The following is a 17,358-nucleotide window of genomic DNA, read 5'->3' on the forward strand; positions in this document are numbered from 1 at the left end:
TTCTATCTTTCCTTACTCCATGCTAGGAGTAGGGAAAGAAAGGTTAGTCAAATTCAGTAGACATAGGCAATCCATTATCCCCATTTTATAGAAGAAAAGAAAGCAGACAGAGAGGAGTAACATGCTTAGTCAGGTGGCTAATACTAGAGGTGGGATTAGAGATTGAATCTCCTCATGTCTAGGCTAGCAATGTAAACACTGCAGCTCTTTCTGTGGTGGCCAGATTGTATCTTGATGGAAGAAGTAATTTCAGTTAATATCAGAAATTTCCAATTTTAAGAGCATTTGCCTGGTTTAATTTTGTGAGATACTACAACGGAAAATCCTTTCCTAGTGTTTAAAAACATAGAACAAAAATTTGATACTACAACGGGAAATCCTTTCCTAGTGTTTAAAAACATAGAACAAAAATTTAAGCAATGAAAACTACTTCCTGATTTTTAGTTAAAGCAATGATGATTTGTAGAGATGTTTCTAGAACTTGCAAATAACAGATTACTTTCCTTTAAAGTGTACTATATTTTAAAGTATATTCTACTGAAACTGCTGAGCCCTTTCAAAAGTATGTGCATTTTCAAGTCTTGGAAGGATAACTGTTTACAGTGTATACAACTGTGAATATTATGAGAGTATTGGCAGGTCTATGTGGGGTACATCCTTTGCCAAGTGCTAACGACTGTTCATTAGCTCCATTTGAACTCTACCAGTGACACTCATTTGTAAGAGCTCTTCAAGAACTCCCAACTTCATTTCTACTCATTTCTGCTGAAAGTAAACAGAATAACATTACAGAGCCTGAAGACCCAGGGTGATTTCTTCGAGGGACTGTGTTTTAAAAAAATTAAACAAATATACATCTAGACCTATCCTTCAGAAAGGGCACCTCAGAGCTGCTGAGGGCCCCCCAGAGAATCAATACCAGAGGAATACATATGGTAGAAAGTGTCATGAGAAGTGAAATGGCAGTCCCAGGTGAACCAGCCAGCACCACCTCTACTTGAAGACCAGTATAAGTAAAGAAGTCACAGAATCACACAGAGAATAGCACTCTACCAGCCTAGGCAAATTGCAAACTTAAAGGAGATTCTGGAAATTAAGGAAAATTAATGTACTGACAAAAGCAAAGACTAATATAAAACCAGAGCCTCCCAGCTTCATTGAAATAAGATGGATCTGAGGCACAGAATGATGCAATGCACAAAATCCCTGAGTGAGAAAAACATAGTAAACATACTGCAGGCATAGATAGCACAGGAATCTTTTGAGTGACAGCAGGCTGTTGAAATAGGAAGCATGAACTATGTGACTTCTTAAAATTTTTATTAAATTTATAGTTTGCACAGATAAATTATAAAGCTGCAGTTCACACACATGTGACATGTATATTAAAAATAGATGGTGGAAGCTGGAACAGATATTAATTCAGCCTGACAAAGAGAAAGCAGGACTTTGTTCCTAAATTTGATTTAATGGTGCATCATTCCTCAATTTTAGCGTTGCTTTCAACCTTTACAAGCCTGCCAAATTCAAACAGCTAGGACAAATCTAATCTTTAGATTATTTGTGGCTTGCTATTTTCCTTTGAAGTCAAGGATGGATAAATTATAGTCAGAATATCCTATCAACTGAGGTATTGCTTTCACAAAAAAATTCCATTGGATATTTACAGTAGCTCATAATATCTTAAAGATAATTTACTGATAAGTCTTTTACAATACTTTGCTGCAATCAATAGCTATTTAAAAATTATTTAGTGTGTTATTACAACATATGAATATTGTCTAATGAATAGAATAGAATAGAATAGAATAGAATAGAATAGAATGGAATAGAATAGAATAGAATAGAATAGAATGGAATAGAATAGAATAAAATAGAATAGACCAGGTTGGAAGAGATAAACAATGTCAAATATCATTGAGTAAATTGCTTTAATAAAGAAGTATATTGGCATTTAAAAATTCCACCTGAATTAAAATTGTCTACTTTGTCTTATACAAGAAGTAACAAATGTGTGTAATTCACATTCATCATTATAGGACAGCATCAAATAGTAAAACCAGAAGCACTGCCTGTTAGAGATTACTGTCTGTTTACAGAATTGACAAAGGCAAAAGGCTTATGTTAAACCTCTGGGATTGTGAAAGCATTTTACCAAAAACTCATATCATGCTTCTTACTTTTCTTGAGAAAATAGTGCCTTTTTCTTTTCTTGTGCTAACAAGACAGCTATTCCGCCTGACATATCGATACATACAAAAATACAAACACAAGCCAATCACTTCTAAAAGTTAGACGTAAGAAGAAAGGACTGAAGTTACATGACACCTTTCCAGCTCAGAGTCTGTTGCAACTGTCTTCCATGCATTTGTAATGAAATACCTGGTTTCCCAGCTCTGCAATTTATTCTTATGTCAGTTACTCCTGCAATTGCATATTTATTACATTTCCCCTTAGTGTTTTCATTTGTTAGCATGTCTCGCCAAATATCTATATGTAAATTAATCATATTAAGTAGATTGCTTGGTGGTTTTGCACAGTTCCCTTTCTATATTTGTTGTGTTTTCTGTGTTCTTAAATGATGAAGGCAGTATCCTGGTAAGGACTTCTTGATCTAGTTGTCTCTCATGTGGAATGTTTAATTGTCCATCTGGGCCACAATAGTGGAAACAAGAGGGAATCAGCCTTAGGATGTAGGTTACATGCTGCTGCCTTAGTAAAAGTCCTATATGGAAGGGCAGAGGTTTTGCGGTCATGCAGTGTCTTCAAGTTTGAGAACCACTTTATGGTCAAGGACATTCATGCAGAACTGATATGGTGGCTCTACAGAATGAAGTTTAGTTCTAGGCAAGTTAACTATTTTTTATCTTTTTATCATTTTTTTGGACACTATATTGTCCATGAAAGGATAACCTCAAACACTTTACCATTTCCAAGCCAGCAGGTGCCTTTACCTGGAAAATATTTTTGAGCTACAGTTATGAACCAGAACTGACTAAGGAGGTGATCTTGTTTCTTTTTAAGTGGGTAAGATGAGAGAGACATTTGCATGCCTCACTTTCTGTTTGAGACATGAGCCACCACTGCTCTAGGGCAAATAATCTATCTCACATGCCAGGAGAATATCCTAATCACTGGGATATGCATAGGGGGTACAATGCCATGCTGGCTGTGCCATTCCCCTGAGTGGTACAGCTGTCACGTCTCATGCAGCTAAATGAGTTTAAAGCCATTTCTTGCACCCTCAAGGTGATTTCCTCCCTCAGTAGTGGGTCTCTGTGTAAAACAGGACACTAACTTTTATTTGTCTTCTTTCTTTCTAAAATGCTAGAAAACTAAATAAACATATTCTTTCAATTAAAAAAGAGCAAAGAAACAGAAGTCAAGATTGTTATGTGGTAGCAGACCTAGAGGTACATTTTAGCAAGAAAAAATGAAGATGATGGATTGATTTTAGATTTTTTGTTTGATTGGTTGGTTTGGGTGGGGGTTTTTTTGGAAGGGAGGATTTTATTGTTTATGAATCACAGAGTTATCAACACAACCCAAGTCAGCCAAGAGAGTCTTATTCTAGATTTACAAAATCTTTTGTTTTTTTCACTTCAGTCTCTGTTGCTTGCAATCATTTCCACATTGCTCCACATGCCTCTAAATGACTCCAGCCTTCTGCATTTGACTCTTTCTACACCATCCTTCCTCTCCTGCCTACAATAACCTCCATCTTTCTGCTTTGGAAAGATTCAGTTAAAAGAATAAGTAGTTTTCTGCATCCTGGAATTCTGGTTTCAGATTTTCAGAAACGGTTGCAAATCTTTGCTGGGCTACTGTGACTGCCATAAAGAATAATTACAACATCTTTCTTCATATTAGAGGAGGATTTCTGTGAAAGCATTAAAGGTGATAATGAAAAAGACTATTCAGAAAAAATATATTATTTTCCTTGACACCTTTTCCTATGCTTTTGCTGCATTTCATTATCTTCTCAATTTGTCAGACTTGTACAATTCAGTTTGTAAAATCATAAATTAATCGATTCATAAAATGGTTTCAGTTGGAAGGGACCTTAAAGATCATCTAGTTCCAACCCCTCTGCTGTGGGCAGGGATACCTTGCACTAGCCAGGTTGCTCAGGGCATCATTCAACCTAGCCCTGAACACCTTGAGGGAGATGGAATCCATGACCCCCATGGGCAACCGGTTCCAATGTCTCACCACCCTCACTGTGAAGAATTCTTTCAAATATCCTGTCTAAATCTACTCTGCTCAAGCTTAAAGACATTCCCTCTCACGCTATCACTACAAGCCCTTGTAAAAGGTCCCTTCCTGGCTTTCTTGTAGGCCCTCTTCAGGTACTGGAAGGCCACTATAAAGGTCTTCCTGAAGTCATCTTTTCTCCAGGCTGAAGACCCCCAGCTCTCAGAAGCTGTCTCCATAGGGGTGATGCTCCAGCCCTCTGATCATCTTTGTGACCCTCCTCTGGACCCACTTCAGCACTTTGATATCCCTCTTATGCTGTGGGCAGCAGAACTGGCTGCATTACTCCAGGAGGGCTCTCATGAGAGCAGAGGGTGAGAATCAGCTGTACATTTGTGAGACCTTCATAACGTTTACTGATTGTTCGTTTTCTGATTATGCCTTCCAGGAGTGGACTGGCCCCCATTCCTTTGTGCTGACAAAATCCAGCATAGAAATAGTCTCATGTTGGGACACCTACAGAATCAAATACAAATAGAACAATAATCTAATTAAAAGAATTGTGCTCTTAATATGTGAAAACATATTCACTTGCATTAGCTGAAACAAGAAAAACAAATTTAGCTTTGTCTAGGCCATTAATAATACTTTATATTTGTAATCCCACATTCCTGTCAGTGCACTATGAGAAGCAGGAATTGATCAGTCTTTTCATGTCTTTGATCAGAGATTCATTATACTGGAGCCTTCTTACAATGGAGCAGCACCCTTTAAAGCTAATCTTCACAACAATGTTGTTAGGGATTTCCTACATCAATCCTTCCTATTTTCTTTTTCCTTTCTTTCTTTTTTCTTTTTTCTTTCTTTTTTTTTTTTTTTTTTTTTAGCAATTCTTTCTTCTACTAGTCTTTCTTCTTCTACTACTTGCTTAGCCGGGAGAAGAGGAGGCTCAAGGGAGACCTTCTTGCTGTCTACAACTACCTGAAGGGAGGTTGTAGCCAGGTGGGGGTTGGTCTCTTCTCCCAGGCAACCAGCACCAGGACAAGAGGACACAGTCTCAAGCTGCACCAAGGAAGGTTTAGGCTGGATGTTAGGAAGAAGTTCTTCACAGAAAGAGTAATTGCCCATTGGGATGTGCTGCCCAGGGAGGTGGTGGAGTCACCATCCCTCGAGGTGTTTAGGAAGAGACTTGATGGGGCACTTGGTGCCATGGTTTAGTTGATTAGATGGTGCTGGATGATAGGTTGGACTATTCTATTCTATTCTATTCTATATCACTTTTTTTTTCCTATGGACTGTGTTCACCATCACATCTAGTAATACATGTGGCCCAGAAACTTCATCTTGGTAATGGAACAGATGTACACTACATGGGATGTTTACAAGTTCAGAATCCTTATGCCAGGAAGGAGATAGAATCATGCAGCAACAGCACAGTATTTCTGCATTACAAAATTAAATTATAGATACTTACATATTTTAGAATTTTACTCTCATTCATCAAACCCCCATCGCTTTCCATGAAAGATAAATATTTTCAAGAGCAGTATTGGTTTTGGGATCCAAAAGCAACTTTAACTTCAAAATGTGAAAATGCTCATATCCCTGACAATTATTTCTGGGTTCATTACAGACTATTTGTTCTGCAATGACATTCAGCAATAGAAATTCAGAGGATTTGAGATGGATTTACATAGTAATTCTTGCTAATCATATATTTACTCATTCCACTGATAGTTTAGTGAACGTCTCGTAACAGATTAATTGCATAGCTTGCAGTTGCAAAAATTGTAACCTTGAATTTGTGGACCTTGATATAAAAAAATGATAACTCAAGAGGATAAAGAAAAGTGTATAGGTAGCAACTGGAGCTTTCAGTGTTTGGAAGAAATATAGCTAAGTGGTTATGAAATTATTTACATATGGAATGAACAATCATAGAATTATAGAATCAATAAGGTTGGAAAAGACCTCAAAGATCATCAAGTCCAACCTGGCACCCGTATATGTTTAAATAATTTTGTTTTTATATGGAATGCACCCTAGCTAGGCTCTCCAGTCCTTTCAGACTTTTAATTTGAAGTGTAAATGTAAAATAATAATAATAATAATTATTATTATTATCATTATCATTATTATTATCATGATCATTATTATCATTATCATTATTAACATTATTCATGATATAGGAAAATTATTGAAATGTATTTTCCCAGGTGTATAGTCATACATTTCATTAGGTTTCTTTGGTATAAACCCAGAATTGTGTATTTTTAATTTGAACCTGAAACAATCAGCATTCTTGACATTTTATGTCACTCAGTAATGATGTGCATTTCATTTGTTAATTGCTATAACCTTTTCAAAAGAACTAAGTCAGCATGTCCCTGACAGACTGTTCTTTCAGGCAAAAAGTCAAGATCACGGCTGAAGTTATATTTTTGCCATGGTAGTAAACTATTCATTGGGAAAAGGAGAAAGTTTACAACTGCTACGTACACTTTTGAGGATACGGCCTCTAACTCACTAGTAGTGCTGCTGTGGTCTGACAGTAATGTTACTGCACATAGTACAGCCAGTAACTCACAAGGTTAACTTTGATAACAAAATCTAGCAAAGTGCTTACAAAATCCAAAGGGGGAAAAAAACTCTCATGTATGACTAAACAAGATCCCATGAAGCTAAATTCCAAGTTAACTTTATGTATCTTATGTAATGACTACATAATCTAAAGTTAAAGTGAAATTTGCATTATTTTTGAGACTTTGGGTGTAAATCTGAAGCATTGGTATGCTAACACCTGTCTTAGCTGAAAAGGCAAGAGCTATGAAAACTGTTCCTTGAGAAGCTCAGAAACAATGCCAGTCCCAGGTTATTACAACACTGTTTGGCAAGCATCAGGAGTTAGACATTTCAGGTGTCTTCTCTGGGAAAGAAAAGATAAAGCAAACAGGATGTGTGTTGTGAGGCGCCAAGTCAGCCACCTGCTCTAAAACAGTGTACTTAAAAGAATTTGTGTATTTGCAATCCAAGGAGAAGAAAAAAACCTTTTCAAATTCCAAAGCAAATTTCTCTAACTCTGAAGGCGAATACTTCCCCCTCACTTCTATTTGGACTATAATGAGCTAAATCATTGGCTTACTGGCAGGATTCAGGTTTTAAAAGACCAAGAAATCTGTGAGAATCAAACAACATTAGAAAATTTGTTTTGTGAGATCTCAATATCCCCTAAACCCCATCACTACATGCACCCTGTCACCCTCAAACCAACCAACCAAAACAAAGTAAACCCAAAAGACTCATTTGGGAAAAAAGATACTATTTTTCTTCTTTCTGTGAAATGAGGCAGTATTAAATGAAACAGTATGGGATGCCCTGGTAAACAATCTTTTTTCCTTTTACTCATCTTTACTGTAGCTCCCTATGCCCCAGCCCACAAGAGCTGCTGGCTCTCTCACAGCCACTGACAGCACACGTTGGCTGTCTTCTGCCTCCTCAAGTCGCCACAGGCAAATCTGCTATGAAACATTTTTTTCTGAGATTAAATTTGTTGTTAACATTTACTTCACTTTACTATATCTTTCTTTGCAGAACTATGATAAAGCAATATTTAATGAAATGAAATTGTCAGTTCTAAGGTATCAAAACACTCAGTTGGATTTTTTTACATCACCCAAACCATGGGAGGCATCTTTAATCTCTCCTACCTATCTTGAGCACTTATTGTAGTTTAATATACCTTTAAATCTTCTAACAGGACTAGTTTTAACTCTAGCAGCTCATAAACATGATTTGGAAAATATATTCTAGTTTGTGAAAGTGTTTAGGACTGCGTGTGACCTACTAACACTGACCCTAGCTTGCTATTTAAATCCTGTCAGGGTACAGGACCAGCTAGGTAGATCAGAGCATGTCTCCAGCCAAGATCACATCCTTCAAAAGATGAAAGCAAATAAATTATTTATTAAGCATATTTGTTTCAGTTTTCTTAGTGTTTTTTTCAATTACAAATCATATTGCAGGAGAAGCAAATATTTTGAAATGTAATTAACAACATTTTAAAGCTAATAGATTAAAAGATGGACTATTGCAACATTGGTGGCATTGAGACATTTGCATTTTGTAAAGCTGCCCTGATTCTTTTTCCATCACTATACTTTGGTAGTGTACAAGTCAATTTATCTTTCAAATGTTCCTTAATACACTCACAGCTTTCCCTCCCTCTTCAGACACAATGTAAGCAGCCTGTACTTCAAAGTGAAAGGGCAGAGACTCGGTATACATGACATGCCTACCGACGATTCCTGCTGCAAAGCTTCAAGCTTCATCGCTCAGTGAAAGAGTGAGTCTCTCCCTATTGATACTCCAGGATGATAAAGAAGTAATTGTTATTCCTGCTTCTTCCTTTTACTCTCTGTTTCCATACACATTAAACAACAATCATAAGGTAGGCAGGCGATTTACAGCAGAAGCCCACAGGCTGCTGCAGCAGGGATCATAGTGGCACAGATGCAGAAATGTGTGTCCAGCCTGAGGGCCATGACTGCTGCTGCCAAGCAACGTGCTCAAAAGTTACAGGATAAGTTTAAGTCTGAAGTAAGAATCTAAAGACTGTCTACAGTATATTATGGGATTAGGTCTGAGCTGTACCCTTATATCTGATCTCCTTTACTTCTTTCAATCATGTGGATAAAGGTGAGCGTGGTCATAGACTTCTGTGGGAATTATCAGGATACCAGTGTACATAGACTTACCAGGCTTCTCAGCCATACTGGTGAAAGATAAATGATGAGGCTGATGAAGAAACAAGTTGCAGTTATGGAATGGCTTGACCTTGTGGCCTGTTTTTTTCTCTTCTTGGTGCCTTGCAGACCTGGCTTCCTTTTTCTGTTTTTCATTTATGGAAATGAGAACCACAAGGTCCAATCAACCTTGCATTATGGCTGTGGGTCTCTGTTTCTCATACTAAATCTGTTGATATGATGCATCTGACTAGCTGTTTGGTTGTTTTCCTCTGAAAACCTGCTAAACTGGTTAAAGTTAATTGAAATGGTTTCTTCAAAGCAAAATAGTATTCGATTACCAAGACAATACCTAGGAAAATGGATGAACATATGAGAACTCTACAAGTCAGCAGCAAAATCCCCAACTCCATCTTTATCTACAATAATCTTTTTGCCTATGCCTACCTTATTATCCCATCTGTAGTAGAACTGTGTGTTGGGGTTTTTTTTGTTCTGGTTCTTTGCTTGCCTGTATGACTGTATCATACAGTGCATCAAAGCTGGAGCCAGAAAGCGTTCCATGGCAATAAATGGTGCTCAGACCTTGACCCTTGCAATTTAGAGCAGTTCCTAGGATGCCTTTGGCCCTGGATTACTTATAATTCCACTGTAATTTTAGGGATTGGGACAATTTAACAGGATGGATGCAGTCCTTTCTGTGCCAAACAGCCTTACATCCAGCAAATGGTCTCAGGCACTTTTAATTTTATAGTATAGAGAGAGCTTGCGGATCACAATGTGCATTTCCATCTCTGCCAGCTTTCTGCCAAACAACTGTTACTACTCCTCTTTCTGAAGTGGTTATTTTAGATTATAAGAATTAAAGTTTCACAGACTCTTGTCTTTTAAGGTCACTCCAAAGCAATGATTGTTTTTCTTATCCTTAAAAAAAACAGGAAGTAATCAAGTGTGACATTAAAATGGTGTCACAAAATGCAGGAACATGCTGAAACAAGCCATGGGCATGTCAGCCTTTTTCTCCAAAATGTTTAAAAGGAATTTTAATGTTTTTTCCTGCCTGATCAAATTGGACCAGAATAGTGACTGTTTTTTTCCCATTTGCAATTTGAACTGTTTTGGATATTTACTGAAATTCTAGTGAATGCCATACCTTAGCACACTCTCCTCCCCCTTCATTAGAACCCCAACCAAAAAATCCCAAATTGTCCATCTCTGTTTAGGACTTTCTGTAAGCCCACACTCTGCTGGCAGAAGAACAAACTGTTCCAGTATACATACAGACAAGCAGCTAGCTATTTGTGAATTGATAGCCATTGTTTACTTAACTCTTCTGAACATTTTACAGAACAAATCCCATCTTTGTTGCTGGTTCATTTTTCTGCTTTCCTTTCACACAACAGCTTTGTTTAACTCATAGATAACATGATGGGAATGTGACAGCCATAAAAAATAGGCCCTCATTTTCAACAGAAGGCATCAGAGATTACATGACTTGATGATTTCCTCTCTATTGCTAGCATCACTTTCCAGACCCTGTTGCTGACATTTTGTATATGCAAGCACTTTGTATATACCAATTTCAAATGCCCAACAGCTGCAAAATGAAACGAGAAAGTCCCAGAGCCAGGCTTCCAAGTTTTTCTATGGGCAACAATGACAGATAAATTAGGTGACTTGAACAAAGTTAGTGAACCTGGTTATCTTTTCCTTGCAATTATTGATAATTATTAACATCATGATGAAGTACATCTGCTGTTACTGAGCAGGAACCATCCTTTTGTCCTGACTCAGAATTTCCTTTTCCGGCAATGTTATGACAGAAGTGATCAATAGTAATTTGAGTCAAAGGTACAGTACATACCAAGCTGCTTTAAGAGAAGAAATGCAGGCATTCCTATACAAAGCAATATAAGCATCTGAGAAATTTTTGGGACAAGTGGTTGCATGGAAGCAGATATTAAAGTTTCTTCTTTAGGTGCATATTTAGCAGTAGAAAGTAATGCTCTCACCTTAGTATGGTCACACAAACAGAAGCATCAGGCACCCTTATCATCACTGTAAGCCATCCTGTTGCTTATCGAAGGCTGAGGGGTTGTGCCGGTACCTCCTCCTCATTGCTTTCTGAGTAAGTCTGTATGCACTGAATGGTGTTGTGTATTCTTATTATTGACAGAAGTTATCATTCCTCTTTGCAAGACATATTCCAACATGAAATAAGGTATTCTTCTACCAGCATGTCCCCATAATGCAGTACCATATTGATAACGCTCAGTGGGGAAGTTTTGACCAGCTATGTGGAAAACTCAGATTCTGTTCCTGGATCATTCATCTCTTTGGGAAAAGGTTTTATCCTTGGCAGACCTTCCATGACATTTTCTCTCTACTCAATTAACTGCTTGCTATGGTTTTGGCATCAGGAGACCTGAATGTGTAAGGACATAAAGAACTTAATACAATTTTATAATTTGCTGGAGCTGGAGCAATGAGCAGTTTGGTTGAAGATAAGATGCCTTTGCCACCTAGAAATGCCTCAGCTATGGAGTATTTGAAGCTGAGGTAGTACACAAGAAGATGGACAATTCTGTACATGACCTGTTTTTTATATTCATTGTCTAAGTATCTCATATAATCTCTTTGGAGACAGCACATTGGGAATGTTTGACCCAGTACAGCTTGTTTTTATGTAACTGGCTTTGTGCTGACTCTCTGGTGGCTCCTTTCAAGCCTCTTGAGCATTTATAGCTTTAGGTCTTCAAAGTGGGCTGCAGATTTTTTCTGTTCTTTTAAACTGCCTCTCCCATTCTGCCCTTAATTTTTGAGAAACAAATTAATCTTTTATTGATGTTTGACTTGAAGCCTTTAATCTGATTCCATTCTGGTAGAAGTGTGGCAAAAAGGGTGACCATTTTGAAATGGTTACTTACAAGAATGAACTTTCAGGAATAAGTCAATCCATGGCACAAATCCACTTCAGCTTTCACTGTATCATAATTGCCTGTAAATACACAAGAATATACATGGTGTCTTTTCCAAACAAGATATAAAATTACTATTTAAATGGCATGCATGCAGTATGCTTGCAGTTACTCTTATTGTTTAATTATGTCAATAGTGTTAAGTAGGATTTAGAGATTAAATCAAGGGCAAATTTTCTTCCTGAGCAGTTTTGCAGTAAACTGCATACATTTTCTGCTGTACTGACTTTTTACGGGCTGAATAATAATGATTAAATGATAGTATTAATACCTTGAGCTTTTATACAGAAAGATAATGTTCAATGAAATCAAAGCATTTCAACCTTTGATATACTCCAAATTCACAGAATCACAGAATCACCAAGGTTGGAAGAGACCTCAAAGATCATCAAGTCCAACCTGTCACCACAGACCTCACGACTAAACCATGGTACCAAGTGTCACGTCCAATCCCCTTTTGAACACCTCCAGGGATAGTGACTCCACCCCCTCCCTGGGCAGCACATTCCAATGATGAATGACTCTCTCAGTGAAAAACTTTCTCCTCACCTCAAGCCTAAACTTCCACAGAGGAGGCAGGACAAATACTCCAAGAGCTAGAATAAAGACTCCAAGAGCCGGTTTTCTTAAGAACAAGAAGTACAAACAGGACTTAAAAATCATGTATTTAACATAACTTAGTTCTTAGGTTCAAATATGAACACCAGTTGAAGCATCCCACCCACAGATCCAAAAGAAATCGAGAATTTGCTGCATGAAATAAGAAAATTCAAAAGCTAGGTCACCAAGCACAATTTTTATTTGATCAAATAATTACTATTTTTTAATTTATTTTTCCCCCTAAACTTGCAGTCAAGTGGATGGAATCACATTTGTTTACTTGTTTATCAGCTCATTTTAACTAATAGAGCGTTCTCTTCTGTTTGAAGTCATTAATGAGGCGGTTATATTTAAAGCTAAAAGGTAAATACCCTTTTACTAATGAGGCGCATAAATGGTTAACTAAGAGCAATTAATTTGCAAATAAAGACTGGATGGAAAGTTTCCATTGAAAAGCATTTCACTGGAAAATGCAATTGTCTCAAAATTACATGTTTCACAGAACATATTGACTTTGATCATACTTTCAGTATGAATAATACTCAGTGAACAGTTTTGATGGTTCTCATAAATAGTTTCAACTTTCTTCTTGGTGTTTGCTGTAACAAAGCCTTATTCTGACTGATTTGGTTTTCAACTTTATTTTTTTATTAATAGTATTTTTACAGGCTACAAACTTAATTTTTTGATTATATTTTCAGAAGATAACTATTAAGCTTTTGAATGCTTTAAGAATTTCAGGAATCCTGAACTTTAACTTAGCCTGGAGAAGAGGAGACTCAGGGGTGACCTTATTGCTCCCTACAACTACCTAAAGGGGGGTTGTAGACAGGCAGAGGTTGGTCTCTTCTCCCAGGCAACCAGTATCAGAACAAGAGGACACAGTCTCAGGCTGCACCAGGGGAGGTTTAGGCTGGAGGTTAGGAGGAAGTTTTACACAGAGAGAGTGATTGCCCATTGGAATGGGCTGCTTGGGGAGGTGGTGGGGTCACCATCGCTGGGGGTGTTCAGGGTGAGGCTTGACAGGATGCTTGGTTGCATGGTTTAGTTGATTAGGTGGTGTTGGATGATAGGTTGGACGTGATGATCTTGAAGGTCTCTTCCATCCTGGTTTGGTTTATTCTGTTTATTCTAATCTAATTGCTTCCTGTCTAAATCCCTCTGATCTATAAGGGAAGCAAAATAACGAAACCCCAAAATTTCTCATTGGGTTTGAAATTTCCTCTAGCCTAAGAGGCAAAAGGAACCTATCAGGAGTACTGAAAGGTGAGAGAGGCCAGGGGGAGGCTTTATGCTGAGTCACTGTTCTACCTTCACCTGTGTAAGGATTAGAATTAGGATCTCTGGCTTTTCCTGGGCTGAACCCGAAGGCCTCTTATAGGAGGTTGTAACTTTGTAGTGAAGCATGAAGCCAATGTATACTGGAACACTAGAAATTTGTGTTTGTTTATCTGACTGAACCATGAAGCCAGGAAACTACTACTCATCAGATTTACAGCAAAGTTGTTTTGATGAAATAACAAATACAGTCTCAGATTTAGGCTGGATGATAGGAAAGTATTCATAGAAAGAGTGATTAGCTATTGGAATGGGTTGCCCAGAGAGGTGGTGGAGTCACCATCACTGGAAGTGTTTAGGAAGAGACTGGATGGGGTGCTTGGTGCCATGGTTTAGTTGATTAGATAATGTTGGATGATAGGTTGGACTTGATGATCTCAAAGGTCTTTTCCAACCTGGTTAATTCTATTCTATTCTATTCTATTCTATTCTATTCTATTCTATTCTATTCTATTCTATTCTATTCTATTCTAAATACAGGGAAACAATAACTGTTATTAAAAAAATATGCCTAGTAGCATGGTTGTCTAAAGTACATGAAAGAATGAAACCCTTTTTTTCTATTCTGTAGTTTTCCAGATCACAACAAGAAGAGCATTCTTTCTTCTACTATGTCTTTAATCAGAATTTCCTTTATCAAAGGTAGACATTAGAATATTTGCAGCTCTCTTGTGTACTTTCATCACAGTAGCTATTTGCTGCCCCAAAATAGCAACCTATCTCTAATGACAATGCTTTACTGGTTTCATCCTTAGTGTAACTGTAGCCTTTATAATTAATTCCTGACTTTGTGCTTTTGGCATGCACATTGTTCCAAACAGGCAGGTCTTCAATAGCTTAAGAGTGTTTCTAAAACATTAGTCTTGTTCTCTTGAGGTCAGGCTTCTTTGTCTGGAAATTAAGAAATCTGCTTTCTCAAAGTTGTTTTCCTCCTAAGTTTTTCAGTCAGTTATAGGCAGTGAGAAAACACTAGCTGTGTTTTGTTTAACAAACAAAGCAAATGTTCAGATTTCAATGTTGTATTTTTTTTTTTTCTTCACTCTTTGTCACGTTGTATTGAACATCAGACTTCCTCACAGTCATCATTGGTACAGTGTGATGACTGGTGCAGAGCATTGTAGGGGAAATATCTTTGGTATTCTAAACTTCTCCTAGCCAGGAACCATAGTGAAATAATCTGGCAGTCATGTTAAGAGGCACATGTAATGACAAAAACGCAAAGTTTTTGCTGTTTCTCTGAAGGCAGCTTGAAGTTTCTACATAAGTTTTCTACATAGGATATTCAAAAGGAAAAAGCAGATGTTACTTTTCAAAACTTTTGAGATATCCATTTGCAAAATAATTCATGTAAAGTGTAATGATATTCTTTGTTAAGCAGAATGTGTGTACTTCATATATTAAATATTGGGATAAGTACAGAAATATAACAATTTCTGTGGATAAGGCAAATCGTACTAGAAAACATTTGAGATGTATTAATGCTTAAGGCAATGAAATCATATATATTAACTTTGTTCTAAGATAAGAATGAATCAGACTGTATTAAGAATGGAATCATTAAAATATAACATATATTCATTTTCTTCTCCCTTTCTTTTTGCTACATGCTGGTAGCTCAGGATCTGTCATGCATGGCACTTTTGTTTTAATTTTACTCTCTTTTTCCTTCCAGCATTTAAGTTCTTGATGAATAATTTGTTTCAGTTCTCCATTCCCTTTGGCTATAATGTGTCTCTTGGTTGTCTGTCCTCTTTGCAGCCATGGGGTGCTTTCCTAAGCAGCCTGTAACATCCAGCAGATACACTCTTCATGAGGAATGAATATATCTTCTGTGTTTATTGATATCGTCTGATTAAATCTGCTGTGTCTGTGGCTTTCTCTTCGGTAGTCTTTTATTCCTGATCATTTTGCTTCTGGCATATTCCTGTCAAGTGACTGAAAGAATTTAGATATAAAATATACCTGTCTTCACATGGCAGCCCTGGAGGTTCATAACTCCATGATTGAAGAGACCATCAGTTTGGTTATGCAATTAGTTGTATCCAAAGATTGTGTTGTGTATCTCCTGTCTGCATACTTACATATATATACATTCAAATTAATACTTAGCTCTGTACATTCGATCACAGAGTATGGCAAATAATGCTTGGAGGTCACTTAATTCCATCTGAAGCTAGTCATAAGTTTGACTAATAATTAGGTGTGTAACAAAATCTCAGTACTACATCTTACAGCACGTGCAGAGATTGTTATACACACATGAAATTCACAGAGGCAAAGAAACTTGAAGTGCCACCCTCAATCATAGCGTGAGGCTTGAGTTCTCCAGTAGCATTATGAAAAACTGGCTTCTATAGGAATCACTAAAGCATTCATGCCATTCTTGGATGTTGTTTTGATAACAGAATGGAATAGAATAGAATTAAACAGGTTGGAAAAGATCTTTGAGATCATCAAGTCCAACCTATCATCCAACATTATCTAATTGACTAAACCATGGCACCAAGTGTCCCATCCAGTCTCTTCCTAAACACCTCGAGGGATGGTGACTCCACCACCTCCCTGGGCAGTACATTCAAATGGCCAATCATTCTTTCCGTGAAGAACTCCTTCTAACATCCAACCTAAACCTCCCCTAGTGCAGTTTGAGACTGCGTCCTCTTGTTCTGGTGCTGGTTGCCTGGGAGAAGAGACCAACCCCCACCTGGATACAACCTCTCTTCAGGTAGTTGTAGACAGCAATAAGGTCTCCCCTGAGCAACCTCTTCTCCAGGCTAAGCAACCCCAGCTCTCTCACCCTCTCTTCATAGGGCTTTGTGCTCCAAACCCCTCCCCAGCTTTGTTGTACTCCTCTGGACACATTCCAGCAACTCAACATCTTTCCTAAACTGAGGAGCCCAGAACTGGACACAGGACTCGAGATGTGGCCTAACCAGTGCTGAGTAGAGGGGCAGAATGACCTCCCTGCTCCTGCTGGCCACACTGTTCCTGATACAGGCCAGGATGCCATTGGGCTTCTTGGCCCCCTTGGCAAACTGCAGTCTCATGTTCTGCCTACTATCAACCAGTAAAAAGTCTTTGTACATTCTGTATCTTAGTAGAAAGTGGCACAGTGAAGTAGTTCAAGAGGGAGTAGGACTAAGTATGGTAACAATTCACCCTTTGAAAATCTCTCAAAAATACAGGTTTGCAAATAAAAGATTCTGGGAACTTTTGGGTTACCTGTGAAACAGGAGTGTAATTTGAAGAAGCCTATCAGTCAAGGATTTACGCTTAGATTGCCAGATGTTGTTTTCATCTAACCTGATGTCTTTCTGATCTCTACCCCTGCTATGTACTTGAATGGATTTTGTCAGTAGTGTAGCAAAAAATAAGAAGCTCTTTGGAGCTTTGAGTGACAAGATATGGATTTATATTTGTTTGTTTGTTTGTTTGTTTTTTCCTGAAGAAACATTGACGTTTTCCGTGCGCAATATGGATTTTTTCAAATAAAAGTGATTTTCTCA

Source organism: Dryobates pubescens, chromosome 12 (genome assembly GCF_014839835.1).
Source record: "Dryobates pubescens isolate bDryPub1 chromosome 12, bDryPub1.pri, whole genome shotgun sequence".
NCBI classification, from domain to species: Eukaryota; Metazoa; Chordata; class Aves; order Piciformes; family Picidae; genus Dryobates; species Dryobates pubescens.